Source organism: Equus quagga, chromosome 15, assembly GCF_021613505.1.
Source record: "Equus quagga isolate Etosha38 chromosome 15, UCLA_HA_Equagga_1.0, whole genome shotgun sequence".
In the NCBI taxonomy this organism is placed as follows: domain Eukaryota; kingdom Metazoa; phylum Chordata; class Mammalia; order Perissodactyla; family Equidae; genus Equus; species Equus quagga.
The window spans coordinates 82422478-82436519 of record NC_060281.1 but is presented as its reverse complement, the minus strand read 5'-3'; positions in this window follow the sequence as shown (position 1 = coordinate 82436519).

Below are 14042 nucleotides of genomic sequence, written 5' to 3'. Positions count from 1 at the left end.
AGGCCAGTGGGGTTGGAGTGGCATGAACAAGGAGAACAGTGGTAGGCCAAGTTCCTGTAAGGTCTTGAAGTCCACTTTAAGGATTTGTATCTGTCCCCAAGGACTCCCTAGTATTCAGTCCTGTGAGAGGACTGGGGACAGCTCAGAGTGTGCCCTCTCCCTGAGGAGGTGGATCCAGAGTCCTCTCTTTTCCATTTGTCAGTATCAAAGGTCTTTGGCCATAAGCCACAGAAGCCAACTTTGGCTAACTTAGGTAAATGGGAATAAACTAGAAGGATAATGGGCATTCGCCGAGTCCAAGAGGACCTGGAGAACTCAGAAATGGGGTGGAACCAAGGCAGCTCCTGAAGGCCAGAAAGAGAGACTGGGGAATACTCACCGACAAAGTGTGGTTAGGGCGCCACCACTCAGGTGAAAGGAGCTCCATCTGTTTAAGGGTCCCCCTGCCCCAACTGGGGGAGGGGAGCCTCAATCACAATGTCACCACCCCACTATCTCCAGTGAGGGTGTGGGGAGTCCCCCAGGGGCCCAGAGAATGCGAAACGGTTGCTTGGTAGCAAAAGCCCCCTCATATGCTATAACCGTATACTGAGGACCTACTGTGTGCCAGCCGCAATGCTAAGGGCTTTAGGCTTTGCTTGCATGATCTTATGGCCCCGCCCTCACCACCCTAGGATTTCCATTTCGTGGAGAAGAAAGCCAGGCCTAGAGAGAGCTTTGTCTAAGCTCACACAGCAAATGAGCAGCAGCCAGAATTCTAACCTCAAGTCCCAAGAGATTGATCCAGTGGTTCTCCTGCTGATTGCACCCCTAAGTTAGCTACTTTTAGAAAAGTAGGATGCCTAAGCCTCACGCTGGCTCAGAGCCAGTTTTCGAAACCCACATTTTTCCTTTCCCTGCTAAGCACTAAGCCTGGGAAATTGACCTGTGCGGGTCCTTCCCTGAAAACCTGGAATTTTTCTTCCGAGATAAAAGACCTGATGGTGTTTGGTTTAACAGCCAAAGGAAGGTGGGCACGGATGGGACCCCAGCTCGTTCAGGTTTCTGAATTTGGAGCTCAGCTCTCTCCGCTGCAATTGGACCACTCACCACTAGGGGCGCCATCATCGAAGGTCAGCTTGGGAAGAGCTGGACTCTCCCTGAGGCCAGAGCACGAGAACTTTCCCGGGTCCCAAAGCCTTCCCCAGGGTCTGAGAATTGCATCTTCTGACCCGTGAAATGGTGCAGCAGCCGGAACGAATGAGAAAGGCCTCTTTCGCCTGCAACGTCCCTTCAGCGCCCCCTGCTGGGAAAGCTCAGCATCGTGCTCAGTAGGGCACGGCCAACACAGGCAGGTGAGCAGGGGCAGGAGAGTCACAAGGTGTTGGAGCCCGAGCTCCCCACCTCTGGATTTCTTGTTATTTTGGAAAATACATTTCCTCATTGTGAAGTCACTGACTTAGAGTTTTCTCTTGTAGTTGAAAACATCGTACTGGTACAATTACTCTATGTAATGATTTCATTTGTTTCTATGACCATGAATAGAAAAAAAATTGACCTGCTTTTTCACTTAAAAAAATGAACCTCTCTCTATGTCAATAAATATGGATCTAGATCATTAATTTTCATATCTGCAAGAGGACATCACAAGGATGGGTGCCTCATAACTTATACTGCCTTCTATTGTTGAATATTTGGATCGATTCCGTTTTTGCCAGCATGAACAATTTTGTAATTGGAGAGCATCCTTAATTATTTCCTTAAGATATAATCTCAAAGGTGGGTACCAGGTTTAAATTTGTAAGAGGGAAGGTTTAGAGTAAACGGTGATGCAGCAAAGTGTTTGATTGGTTGGTTGGGGGCCCAGACACGTGAAGGAAGGACAGATGCTTCATGTCTACACTGCACACCACTGTCCACTTGCATCCTTGGACATGCCTGGGGGAGGGGGAGGGGGGTGAGCGCATGATGAGGGATAAAGAAGAGGAGATGGTTTGGCAGCTGCTTCTTGGCAGACTCCAGACTGGATTTGTGTCCCAGGGGCTCAAAAGAGGGGACGGCCAGAAGCTGACAAAACCCTTAACCTCACCCTGTTCTAAACAGAGCTGCTGCTGGACGCTGGCAGCAGGATGCAGCACAGAGATGGGAGGAAAGCCCTTCTTACCTGCATCAGATCGGAATGCTTTGGCTCAAATAGCAGAGACCAAGGTTAAAAGTAGGTGATTGTTGGGGCCAGCCCCATGGCATAGTGGTTAAGTTTGGTGTGCTCTGCTTCAGCAGCCCAAGTTCACAGGTTTGGATCCCAGGTGTGGACCTACACCATTCCTCAGCCATGCTGTGGCAGTGACCCACATACAAAATAAAGGAAGATTGGCACAATATTAGCTCAGGGACAGTCTTCCTCAGCAAAAAAAAAAAAAAAAAAGTAGGATTGTTGTCACAGATTAATAAGAAATATGGAGATTAACATTGCTGGCATTGGAAGGGCTTTATGCCTTTTGTGAGCCTAGGCATTTTTGCCTTCAGGGGGTTCTTCTTTCATCAAAAAATATTAAAAATTATATTTATGGCTATATTTTCATAAATAAATACATAGTATTACTAGACAAATATGTGATAATATTACATATTAAAATATTTTCCTTGACCTAAAAGTTGATTTTTTTCCTGATTTTTAAAGAATTTAAAACGTTTTAATGGGCCCCTAAAAGTATTGTAGGCCCTAGGCACTGGGCCGACTGTGTCTAATGGATGTCACCCCATCTATTGATTCATTGGCTGATTGAGGGCAATGATGACGCAGGCTCTTCGGATCTTTGTGCCATCATTTTTGGTTTGTGGCTTGATGCCTCATGAGCTCAAAATGGCTGCTGCAAATCCAGGCGTTATATTTAGTTTCAGTGAAGGAAGAAAGGGGCAGTGTTAACTGCATCTGTTCCTTTTATCAGGAAAGAAAAAGCACTCCTAGGGACCCCCCAACATATTTCCCTTTAAATCTGTTGGTTCACAAACTGGCCCCTGGACGCAGAGAGCAAGGAGAGACCGAAGGAAGGGCAGACCACTCCAGATGGGGAGGTGGCAGGTTTAAGAAGCAAGGGAACTTACATAGGAGGCTTGTCTTGGATGGCTGCAAGATGAATAGATCTCCACACCCACCTGCCAGAATCTTAAAAGTTTAGATAGAGGCCACCACTGGGTTCGGTCACGTATACCATCCAGATGGTCTCACCGACACCTTACTCTCTCAAGGCTGTGTCCTTGAAAATGGCTCGCATTGTGGGAACAGTGGGCGGAATGCACATTCCAAGGACAGGGGAGGGGTGAGGAGCCTCTGATTGCTTGGGTCCAGCTCAAAGGTCAACTGGTGGTCACATCCTTGCTCTCTCGATGACCTCCTCCAGTGTCTCATTGGCCTGAACTGGGTTACATGGTCATTTTTACTGCAAAGGATGCTGGACCACTGAATATCTTCCAACGGGGAACAAGATCATCCTGATTAGGTTCAATCAATCTCTGGTCAGCAGGTGGGGGAGGGCCGCCTCTGCAAAGAATGCAGAAGTGGAAATTTGGGGAGCATCCAGAGACCTCATGCCAGGCCAGGCACCTCATTCATCAACCTTGGCTCTTACGGGGCTCCTGCTAGTGATGTATGGGTAACAGACATTTCCCAGGTCCCCAGCGGGGGCCAGAGCAGAGAAAAGTCAACCCAGCACGTGGTGAGTGATGACTGGGGCCACAGTAGGTTTATGAGTCTCCTCTTTGGATTCTCCCAGGTGTTGGAGCAAGGAGCTTTTTACAGGATGGATGGAGGTGCTGTGTGAGCAGACGAAGGAAAGAATAGCGATGGTGGGTTAATGTCAATGTCGCTTCACAGGCTGCCGAAGCCTGATGGCGTCTGAGTCACGGTGGGTAGGATCTGTGGACCCTGAGGCTGTGAAGCTGTGGTGTCGAGGGATGAGAGTGGGAGGTTCCAGGGAATTTTAAGAGGAAGCCTGGCAGGTCCCTTTGATGGATGGCCCTGGTGGGTAGCAGACTGATGGGGGAGATGACTTCACCGTAATAAATTTCCAAGTCTAAAATTGAGGCAAAAAAAAAAAAATCTCACTTCCTCCTATAGATAAATAATAAATGCTAATCTCAACTTTGCTTTAGTTTATTTCACTTAAACAAGGCTAGATCTTTTTCTGATTTTTCCTAGGCAAGTTTCATTCATTCATTCCTTTGTTCGACATGTCTTTGTTGAGAGCGCGCTGTGTGCCCAGCACTGGGGATATGGTGTGGAGAAGTCATGTGGCATTATTTTTCTCATGGAACTCATATTTGAGCTAAGGGGACACAGACAATAAGCAAGTGATCAAATCAATGAAAGAACAGATTGTAATCAATGCTGTGAAGCAGGAGAACTGGAAGGTGTGACACTGAGGGTCCACGGGGGTGGGGACTCTAAAGAGACGAGGGGGAGCCAGTCAGGCTTGTGGAAAAGTGTTTGAGGAAGTGACGGCATGGTTGAGATATGAATGGAAAGGGTGGTAACCAGGCCAAGAATTGGAGGAAGATCATCCAGGCACATGGAAGAGCAGGTGCAAAGGGCCTGCGGCGGGTAGGAACATACGTAGACAAAGAAGAGAAAGGATGCAGTAGAGACTGAAACACAGTGAATGCTTAGGGCTCCTCCAGTCCATAACGCCCTAAAAGAAACCAGAAGAATCTTGATTTCCCTCTTACACCGTCATCCCACATTCTACTCACCAGCAAGCCTTTTTATTTATTGTGATAACATTCACCATTTTAAAGTGGACAATTCAGTGGCATTTAGGACATGCACAATGTTGTGAAACCATCACCACTGTCTAGTTCCAGAACATTCCTTCACGTCAAAAGGAAACTACCCATTAAGCAGTCACTCCTGATTTCCCACTCCCCCAGCCCCTGGCAACCACTAATCTGCTTTCTGTCTCTGTCAGTTTGCCTATTCTGGGCATTTCATGTAAATAGAATGATATAATATATAGCCTTTGTGTCTGGCCTCTTTCACATACGATAATATTTTGAGGTTCATCCATGTTGTAGCGTCAGTACTTCATTCCTTTTTATAGCTGAATAATATTCCATTGCATGGATGGACCACATTTGGTTTATGCCTTCATCAGTTGATGGACACGGGCTGTTTCTCCACCTTTTGGCTGTTGTGAATAGTGCTGCTATGAACATTTGTGTACAAGTTTTTGTGTGGGCATGAATTTTTATTTCACTTGAGTATACAGCTAGGAGTGTAATTGCTGGGTGCTATAGATTGTTTACGTTCCCCCCAAATTCATATGTTGACACCTAATCCCCAGTGTGAGGCTATTTGGAGGTGGGGCCTTTGGGAGGATGGCGCCCTCATGAATAAGATTAGTGCTGTTCTAACAGAGACCTCAGAGAGCTCTGTGCCCTTTCTACTATGTAAAGACACAGCGAGAAGACAGCCATCTGTGACTCAGGAAGCAGGCCCTCACCAGACACCGAATTTGCCAGTGCCTTGATCTTGGACTTCCAGGCTCCAGAACTGTAAGAAATCAATTTCTGTTGTTTATAAGCTACCAAGTCTGTGGTACTTTGTCATAGCAGCCCAAACGGACCAAGACACGGGTCATATGGTACTTCTACATTTAACATTTTGAGGAACCTCCAAGTTATTGTCCATGGTGACTGCACTGTTTTGCATTCCTACCAGCAATGTACAAGGATTTTGATTTCTCCACATCCTTGCCAAAACTTGTTTTCCTGTTCTTCTTCTTTTTTTAAAAATTATAGTCATCCTAGTGGGTGTGAAGTGGCATCTCATTGTGGATTTGATTTGCATTTCCCTAATGACTAATAATGTTGAACATCTTTTGCTATGTTTGTGAGCCATTTGTATAAATCCTTTGGAGAAGTTCTGTTCAAGTCCTTTGCTCGTTTTTAAATTGGATTGTCTTTTTGTTGGTGAGTTGTATGAATTCTTTCTGTATTCTGGATACTAGACTCTTATGACATATATGATTTGCAAATATTTTCTCCTATTCTGTGGGTTGTTTTTTCTTTTCTTTCTTCCTTTCTTTTTTTGTGCTAAGGAAGATTTTCCCTGAGCTAACATCTGTTGCCAATCTTCCTCTATTTTGTTTGTGGGTCACTGACACAGCATGGCCACCGACAAGTGGTGTAGGTCCATGCCCAGGAACCAAACCCAGGCCACCAAAGTGGAGCATGCCAAGATTAACCACTAGGCCACCGGGGCTGGCTCTCTTTTCTCTTTCTTGATAGTGCCTTATTGAGATAGTGCACAAAACTTTTAGAATTTTATAACATCCAATTTATCTATTTTTTCTTCTGTTGCTCATGCTTTTGATGTCATATCTAAGAAACCATGTGCAAACCCAAGGTCATGACTGTTTGCCCCTCTGTTTTCTTCTAAGAGTTTTATAGCTATAGCTTTTATATTTGTCTCTAATCCATTTTGAGTTGATTTTTGTATATGGTGTGAGGTAAGGGTCTGGCTCTATTTGCATGTGGGTATCCAATTGTTCAAGCACCATTTGTTGAAGAGAATACCGTTTCCCTATTGAAAAGTCTTGGCAGCCTCTTGAAAACCAATTGATCATAAATGTCTGGATTGATTTCTGAACTCTCAATTTTACTCAGTTGCTCTATACAGCTATCCTATTCCAGTACCACAATTTTCATTACTGCAGGGAAGTGTGAATCTTACAATTTTTGTTCTTCTTTTTCCAGATCGTCTTGGCTGTTTGGGGACTTTCGATGTTCCATATGAATTTTAGGATCAGCTTTTCCCTTTCTGCAAAAATAGCTGTTGCGATTTTTATAGGGATTGCACTGAACCTGTAGATAGTTTGGGGGAGTATTGTCATCTTAACAATATTACATTTTCCAATCCGTGAACACAGGCTGTCTTTCCATTTATTTGTATCTTCTTTATTTCTTTCAGCAACATTTTGTAGTTTTCAGTGTACCAGTCTTGTACCTTCTTGGTTAACTTTATTCCTAATTACTTCACTCTTGTTGATGCTATTGTAAATGGAATTGTTTTCTTAATTTCCTTTTCAAATCGTTCATTGTTAGTGTATAGACATACTGCTCATTTGAGGATGTTGATCTTGTATGCTATAACTTTGCCAAATATGTTTATTGGCTTTAATAGTTTGTGTGTGCATATTCTTTAGGCTTTTCTCTGTATAAGATCAAGTCTCCACAAATAGAGATGGTTTTACCTCTTTCTTTCCAGTTTGGATGCCTTATATTTCTTTTATATATATAAAATATTGCCTAGCTGCTGTGGTTAGAATTTCCAGTGCAATGTTAATAGAAGTCGTGCAAGTGGACGTCCTTGTCTTGTTCCTGATCTTAAGGGGGAGCTTCTGATCTTCCACCACTGAGTATGATTCAGCAAGCCTTTTGGGCCTTGGACCCATCCACTACTCTCTACCCTCATTCCCACTCCTTCCTCTCTCTAGCCCAATCACCTTCTAAAGTGAGTCGCCACTCTTCCCCTCCCCTGAAACCCATTCTGTTGGCTCTTGCACATGTCAATCTCTTTCCTCTCTCCAGGGCTCAGAGGACCCAACTCCACCCAAGTCTTCCCTTCCCAATTGGCTTCTTTCATAGTCCTTATCCCAATTTTGCCTAATTTTTTATTTGTCCTTTTATAAACCTTATTTCTATCACTAAAATATAGATCAACTCTGCATCAACCAGTTCAACACAGCACCTGTTTCTATCTTTTAAGTTCCTTTCTTTTTTTTTTTTTTTTTTTTGAGGAAGATTAGCCCTGAGCTAACATCTGCCTCCAATCCTCCTCTTTGCTGAGGAAGACTGGCCCTGAGCTAACATCCATGCCCATCTTCCTCTACTTTCTATGTGGGACGCCTACCACAGCATGGCCTGACAAGCGATGTCATGTCCGCACCTGGGACCCAAACTGGCGAACCCCGGGCCGCCGAAGCGGAACGTGCGCACTGAACCACTGCGCCACCAGCCGGCCCCTTTTAAGTTCCTTCCTTGTCTTCGCCCCCAGGCATCCATTGTTTTGTACTACCGTAGCTGATGTTGGCACAGGGCTTTAAAGTTTATAAATTGCTTTCACAGGCATCACTTGACACTCACGTTGACCTTGTGAGGTAAGCGTTATAACCAGCGTGCTTCCCTTTCTACACACAAGGAAACTGAGGTCAATGAGATGGAGGAACACGCCCAGGGACTGGCTGCTAGGAAGTGGCAGGTCCAGGGAGGGCGTGGAAGGCAGAAGGAATGACACAGGAAGGGCTCGGAGGTGACAAGCAGTATGGTCCATTTGGGGAACTGCCTGTTGTCCAGTAAAGACTTGAATACTGGGGTGGCTGAGGGAGAAGTGGCGCCCACTAATGGAGGCAGCACCACGTGGTGATTAAGACCACAGTCTCTGGTCCGACATATATACAATTGAATTTCAATTCTGTTACTTAATAGCTGTGTAACCTTGAACATGACCCTTCACCTTCCTGAACTGCAGTTTCCTCATCTATAAAATGGGGGCAATAACTATCAACCTAAGCTTGTAGCAAGAATTAAATGGATGCCAAGCGCTCTCTGATATTCCTGGCACATAGAAAATGCTCAAGAAATAATTGTCTCTAGTTTCTAAGCTTCAAAATCGATTGGCTTAGCCCAGCCAATGAAATTGAGTCTCTCCTGGGTCAGGTGACCATATCTGCACCAATCAGCTGTAGCCAGAGGGCGGAAGTTATTTGGTATGAACGTGGTTATTGAAGGGATTGGAGAAGGCAAGCAGAATGAAGAGTGTAGAGTGCAGGGCGTGTGCCTTCGGGTGAGGCATAGAAAAGGCGGGAGAGAAAAGTGCTCCTCCCAGATGATCTATGAGAGCTCCAGGATGTCCCTGCTAACCTTGTCCTGGTTCCTGCTCTACAGTCATTGCTCTCTGAACATCATTCCTTATTCTCCAAGCCTCGGTTTTCTTATCTGTAAAATGGGAGAGGTGTTGATTCTACTTACCTACCTTCCGGTGCAGCTGTAAGGATAAGAATCAAATGATGGGGCCGGCCTGTGGCCGAGTGGTTGAGTTTGCATACTCCGCTTCAGCAGCCCAGGGTTTCACTGGTTCAGATCCTGGGCACACACCTAGCACCGCTCATCAGGCCACGCTGAGGCGGCGTCCCACATGACACAACTAGAAGGACCCACAACTAAAATATACAACTATGTACTGGGGGGCTTTGGGGAGAAGAAGGAAAAACAAAAATAAATAAATAAAATCTTTTAAAAAAAAGAATCAAATGACATCATGTTTATGGACTCTTGGTGTCAATGCCATGTAAGCACACAGGATCGTTAATTTACCATGGAAGCGATAACACTATTTTATCAAGCTGCTAAAGCAGATCTTAGTCAAGGCTCTTGGGACAGAAAAGACACTCTGAGTCACTTAATGATGGGAAGATATGGGGGGAATCTGACTGAAAAAAGGGCAAGTCTAACAGCACCCTGCAGCTTCTCTCTCTGGGCTGTGTGAGGGCTACTGATTTTGTCTCTTGCTGTGAGCGGCTCCCTTCTCTTTGCTGACAGGTCTCTCTCTTTCTCCTGTCCGGAAGGGAGACTTACTTTTAATTGTGCTCTCCAGCAGTGTGATTTTTTTTATTATTATTATTATGAACATGTTATTTTTTCAAAAAAAAATAATAATGATAATAATAAAGGTGATGGGGTGGAGTCAGCAGGAGTTGGAAGTCCTGGTCTGTTTGTGAATCTGGCCTCCTGTGAATCAGTTATTTCTCCAGGGAGCCCTGGTTTCTTAGTTTGGGGACACCTGGGTACTAGGTGTGGTTGTTGCTACTGGGGTATTGTTGCTTCTAGGCCCTGTCAGGTGACAGAGCCAGGAAATCAATGTGTAAGTTAATCTATGTGTATATACATATCTATGAATGTTTGTATATGTGACCATCTGTGTCTTCATTAAGGCAAACACATGTCTGTACTGATGTCTCTAACTCTGATCCATCACCACATGGATCCTTCTAGACTTATAAAAAGCATGTAGAAGACAGACAAGGATGGCAGGAGAGAAGTGGGACGAGGAGGAAGGAACCAGAGGCAGCAGTGGGCACCTGCCTGCTCCAAATCTGGAGGGAAATGGGCTGAGGAGACCACTGGGATCTGCCCGCCTCACACCAGCTAAAGGTGGGGCACCGCTGTGTGGAAGGCAGTGGGCATGCAATGCTGTGTCTATGGAGACATACTTGGTGGGGGGAGTGGGTACATGGGGGCCAGCCCCCTCCACTCCTCAAAGGATGTTCCCTGGACTTCTGAGCATCTCCCCCAGTGCTCATCTAAGGACCCAGTGAGGGACATGCACCAAAACCTGAAGGCACAGATCCTGACGGCCGAGGGAAGAGAACCTCTTCTATATTTAGGCCGAGCAAGGAAGAGGTTTGGGGAGACCCATGCCCCTTTGCAATGATGCCAGGATAAGCATGCTGCCCCTCCAGCCCCCCCGGCAGGTTGGCTTCCAGTGAAAACCAGTCAGTGATGCTCTGATTGGGTTCCCACAGGAATGAGGGTCAGAGCAGGACAGGCCAGGGTGACGATAGGGACACGCTGCTTTCCTGGCTCCACAGTGGAACTCACGCTGTGAAGGGCAGGCCCCTGTCTGGCCTCATTCTGTCTCCTCCTCCTTACACTCTCTTCAAGGTGTTGGGCCACCAGTTTCCTGGGGGAAGGCAGACCTCAGAGATAAGTTTGGGTTAGAAACCTAGACAAAGCAGAAACAAGGTCCAGGATGCAGCAACCTGAGCGCTGGCTACTTTTCTAGCGAGCTCTTACTTCAGGTCAGCTCTTGCTTCCTAGACCCCAGACTGTGGATCTTGAACCAGAGGAAACTGAGCTGGTTGATGGCCTGACAGTTCTGTGTCCAACCAAGCCCTGGACAGGGGATGGGGCCCTGATGGTAAGGCTGCTCCTCGCTGTGCCCCCCGCAGAGGCAGGAGCTGCCTGGAGTTGAGGTGGGGATGGACACGGCCCTCAAGGCGTCTTGCTAGCAGGGGTGCTGGGCCCTCGGCTGGAAGTAAGGGGGCTCTTTCTGGTTGGGCCCCCGGGGATGTGACTTGAGGAAGGGGCAGTAGTGCCTCCAAACCCAGGGTTCTTCCTGGTGCTAGGTCCTGCGGTCACCATGGAGATGCTCTGGGGAGGGCGGCGCCAGGTGGTCAGGCCCAAGCTGCCCCCATAGCAGTGTGTGGTCCTCGGGGCCCCATTCGTCTGTGCTGGAATGCTGAGTGCTCCAAAGGAACAGCTCAGATCTGGGGCGAATCTGCAAAACAAACAAAAGAAACTAGCCCACAAACAATAATGTCCTCGCCAAGGGACCCACATCATTGACATTTGAGCGTACCACCTTCATGGCCTATTTTTTGGTGATCCCTCCACCCCCATTACCCCATAGGAAAGAGGGAATCCTTAAGAATTCTTGGGATGGAGGGGTTCTCTCAACAACTTAATTTTGCAGCACAAATGACAGTTTGGAGAAGGAACGTGGGCCTTAAAAGATCTCAATTATTGTGAGTTTTGGAACCTTAAAGAAGTGGCCCTCTGGTGTCGGGGGACGTGGGCCCCACTGCTGACCTGACATGTGGCCCAGGGCTGTGAGAACGCCTTGGCTGTACCCTGGCCCAGAGCCCTCTGCTGCCCTGGCATCCCGAGCATGGGGACTTGGGGACAGTGGAGGCCGTGCCCTTAGCTGACACAGAGGAGATGGGGCAGAATACAGGAGATGTGCCTCTGAGCCCACAGGACCCGGAGACCCAGGACCCAGGGTCCTAGGCCTAGGGGGACGGAGGGCACCCAGGGTCCTAGGCACCCAGGAGGCCTAGGGTGACGGAGGGGCCTCCTCCACCATGAGCACCCAGGGCTCGGGCACTCAGGGATCCGGGGTGCTGGTGAGGCGACCTCACTGACCTTCCCTGCTGGGGACACCACACATGCAGCTCACCTTCCTGGCGTCTCCGTCAACCTTTGTCCCACCTTTAAAACTCTCTCTTCCAAGTGTTATTGTGACACTTTGTCAGTTTCCTTCTCCTCTGCTGGGGGCTGCTCTGCACCCACCAACACAGCCCCCATCTCTGATTCTGAGAGTCCTGGTGTGGACGAGACAGAGAGGCCATCTGGTCAGCCCTTCTCAGTTTCCAGAAGGCGAGTGGAGACCGGAGTGTTTACTAGACTCGTTGACATCACGGTGACGATATTAACTCCAATAGCTGTAGCTTGTCCAGCGCTCCGCGTGTGCCACACTCTTTTCACAGATTAGCTCCTGAAATCCCACAGGCCTCTGTGATGTCAGTTCCCATCCTACAAATGAGGAAACTGAGTCTCACAGAGAGGATGTTAGACCTGTCCAGGGTCACACAGCACAGAAGTGGACGAGCCATGATTCGAACTCCGGTTCCCAGATTCCAAATGCCAGAGACACGACCACCACACTGTCCCGCTGCCCAAGGCAGCTGCTAATTATTGAGCTCCTACTGTGTGCTGGGCCCTGCGGGGTTTGGAGGCTACAGAGATGCATAGGACAGACCCAATCTCACTGAGACTCTCCCAGCCACACAGACGAAGAGGGGGAGGACAGACAGGTAGATCTGGAGTCACTTCCCACCTAACCGCTTCCCCAGATCCTCTGGCACGGCCATCGCCTGCAGGGACGATGTCACCAGGGATTCCCCTGCAGACCCAGCACAGCCAGGTCACTCAGCATCTACGAAGCACTTACGTGAATTAAGCACTGCGCATGGCACCTTGGGAATACAGAGGCGAGAAAGACACAGTCCCTGGGAAGGGCAGCGAGGCTGCTCGGACCACAGGCGTTGCATCAGACAATCTGGGGATCTGTTCCCAGCTCCGACATTTACTAGAAGCGTGAATTTTGGTAAATGACAATCTCTCTCAATCTTCACGTTCTTGTCTGTAAAATGGGGAGTTAACGTGCAAGTGGATTTGAGTACTTAGAACAACACTTAATGCATGATAGGTACTCAACAAATAAGTTTTATTATTTTTACCAATAAATTTGAAGTCTAATAATACTTGTATATATGAATCACAATTATGGTAATATGATAAATAAATAATCAAACAAAAGCAATTATACATCCGGGTATAAATTTAAATGATCATAATTGCCTATGGCAACCACCATTCTACTTTCTGTCTCTATAGTTTTGACTACTCTAGGAACCTCACATAAGTGGAATTATACAGTATTTGTCTTTTTGTGACTGACATATCACTTAACATAACGTCCTTAAGCTTCATTCATGTTGTAGCATTTGTCAGAATTTTCTTCCTTTTTAAGGCTGAATAATATTCCATTGTACATATATACAACATTTTGTTTATCCATCCATCCATCGATGGACACTTGGGTTGCTTCCACCTTTTGGCTATCGTGAGTAATGTTGCCATGAACATGGGTGTGCAAACATCTCTTGGAGACCCCTCTTCTTTTCCAGAAGTGGAATTGCTAGATTATTTGTTAATTCTAACTTTAATTTTTTGAGGAAATGCCACACTGTTTTCCACAGTGGCTGCGCCATTTCACGATCCCACCAACAGTGCACGACGGTTCACTTTCTCCACGTTCTCACCAACACTTGTTATTTTCTATTGTTTTTTGATAGCAGCCATCCTAATGGGCATGAGGTCGTATCTCATTATGGTTTTGATATACATTTCCTTAATGATTAGTGATGTCGAGCATCTTTTCACGTGCTTATTGGCTATTTGTAACCAATTTAGAGGCTATTTGTAGTCTTTTTTTAAGCACTATTTTTTTGAGCCATTTTAGGCAAAATTGAGATGAAAGTAGAGACAAACGGGTTTCTCCAGCCTCATCCCACACAACTGGGGGAGTCAGGTACTCGCCACTCTCCTTTTTTTCAAGGAGAGTTCGTCGCTTCACGGATCAGCTGCTTGCAGTTTTCTTTGGGGGTGGGGCATGCTGGGAAAGTTTCTCTTACTGCCTCCTCCACTTGACCAATCTCATCTTT